Here is a 2813-nt window from a genome sequence, read left to right as displayed (position 1 = left end):
CGCTCACAATCTATAACAGCTCCAAATCGGCTCAACCAATCCATACCCACTATGACACACACGTCTCCCATCACAATCAGGACCAGATCTATCGAGAACTCAACACCGAAGATCTCGAGTACACGTCCTCAAATAACATCCGTAGCATACACAGCTCGATCGTCAGCTATAAAAACTCCTAGAGGACGACTCAACGCCTCTCGCCTGATACTGATGTGCTGACTAAACACTAAAGACACAAATGACCGACTCACACCCAAGTCAAATAACACCAAAGCAGATACAGAATTCACAAGAAAAGTACCTACGCATATCATAAAATAAGCATCAGAATTCAGCATAAATAAATGAAAGAATACGTACCAACCACGACATCGGGCACTACACGGACCTCCTCCGCTGTCAACTGGAAAGCTTACTCGCGAGCTTTCGGTGCCTCGGCCTTCACTAACCGTCGCTCAGTAACTCGCGCAGACCCTGCACTAACCCCTGTAGCATCTGTGGACACTCAACCTTCCGATGGCCCGTCTGGTTGCAATGAAAGAAAACCATGAATCCTTTTGGGCAATCCTTGGCTATATGCCCCTCCTTGCCACATTTATAGCAAGCACCTTATTAAAAAACCCCGTCATGTCCCTTGTCGCACTTTCTGCAAGTACGTCCCTTCTGGCCTCCAGATCTCGAATCGGCGGGCTTTGCCCGCTTGGCTGCCGGCTGAGACTGTGTCGGCCGCCGATCCTTCCCCTGAGACTCGGCCTCCTCCCTGGCCTTAGTCTCCAACTCAATCTCCCTCTTCCGAGAATTTACCTAGAGTTCAGCAAATTTCTGGTAAGTCGAGATCGACACGGTCTCCTGAATATCCCTCCTCAAAACGCCGAAATACTGGCTCATCCGTGCCTGCTTGATAGACACCTGCTCAAGGCAGAACATCACCCTCTCATGAAACTTCATGGTGATCACAGTAATAAAATCAGTGTCCTGCTTAAGGGTCAAGAACTCTTGAGCCAGCTGCTCCCTCTCCACCGGGGAACATACTCGTCTCTAAACATGGTGGTGAACCTCTCCCAGGTTACCTATGAGATCTTCGCAAGAGTGAAGTTCGCCGTCATGAACTTCCACCAATCCTTCACTCCCAAGCGGAGCTGGTTCAGTGCGAACCATATCCTCAGATGCTCCAGACATGAACACGTGTAGAAGCATCCCTCGATGTCAGAAATCCGTCTCATCACAACGATCAGATCCTCTATCCCTTCAAACTTTGGTGGCTTTGTGTTGCTGAACTCCTGAAACAACAACGAGTCACCTCCCTGAGGCCTGGCAGTAGGCACAGCTGCAGTAGCTGCAACAGCCGCAGCCTCAGCCACTACTGTGTACCGCTCATCAAAAGTCTCAATCAATGTGGTCTTGATAGACCCTAACATCTTCAGAATCTCGGCTCGAATCGCCGCTGCCACCTCATCATGGATCATTTAACGAAGCTCCTCGTCACTCATGTTGTTCGTCTCAGGTCTGTGGCGTGTCCCAACCATGATGTCTCTTAAATACAACATAAAAATATCATAGACTCACTCGAGCATACTCTCACTCGATACTCAACCCTACTAGTCCCCTTGTACCCTAAGGATTCTTACTTGGGCTGCGCACTGATCCGGTGTCTTCAGTAGTACGGGCCCTATAATACCGTCCACACCGCATCAATATTCACTCCAAGTCCTCCTCCTTGGATCCTAGATCACAAGTACTCTACATATCACTAGCATAGGCTACCCTTCGGTAGGCCTCTCATAAGCACCTCACTGCTACCAACTCACTCTCAAGCATCTCATAGCAGCAGAAAACTTCCTAGGATAAGGCATCACAAATCAGGCCACTCTAGTCCTAATATGAATACCTAGCCTACTTTAGCATAACATATCATAAGATATCTCAAAACACAGAATGTAAGGGCATTTTGGGAAATCACCGTTCGGGCGTTGGCTGATCGTACACACTGCTTCCTTCTGCTTTTCTCAAATCCTTTTACTTCTTTAGAAAAATTGTTTATTTTATGAAAACTTTCTCAAATCCTTAGTTTGAGTTCAAATACACCCGAAGATGCATCCGAATCCCTCAAACCAAGGCTTTGATACCAACTTGTAACAATGTGAATTTTCAAAACAATTTTTCATTATGAAAACATATTTTTAATCATCAAAAACAATATCAAACAAAATGTATCCAAGGTTATCATGACAAAAAATCCTAGAATTTCAAACATAATCTCTATGAGTGTGTACGAATCATGTCGGCGCCTTCCTGCGATCCTCACTAGTACCTGAAACACATAACACAACAATTGTAAGCATAATGACTTAGTGAGTTCCCCAAAATACCACATACAACACATATGCCTTTCCATGCCATAACTCTTTGAGACCTTCCGGTCCAAGTGTCTCGGGGGACTTCAATCCGGAATCCCGGTAGACCTTCGGGTCCTACCCGTATCAACCTTCCGGTCCGTAACCTCTTGACCTTCCGGTCCATATGATCTTGATGTTCCGGTCCATATCATCTTGAACTTCCGGTCCTTATCATACATAACATACATAACACATACATATCACATAATAGCAAACAACACATACATCTCATAGCATATAAGACCTTCCGGTCACATATAGCAAACAACGTCCCGACCTAGCCACTTCCTATCATTCAAATACCATTCGTGATCAATACTATCTCATAGTACCATCTATAAAGATTGGGTAGAAGGCCATTCTAACCCTCCCTGAACTCTCTTGAATCAGTCTTGACCAAAACCCTAAGGTCAA

This window comes from Lactuca sativa, chromosome 7 (assembly GCF_002870075.4).
Source record: "Lactuca sativa cultivar Salinas chromosome 7, Lsat_Salinas_v11, whole genome shotgun sequence".
NCBI lineage: Eukaryota > Viridiplantae > Streptophyta > Magnoliopsida > Asterales > Asteraceae > Lactuca > Lactuca sativa.
The sequence above is the reverse complement of the archived record's forward strand: the minus strand, read 5'-3'. Positions refer to the sequence as shown.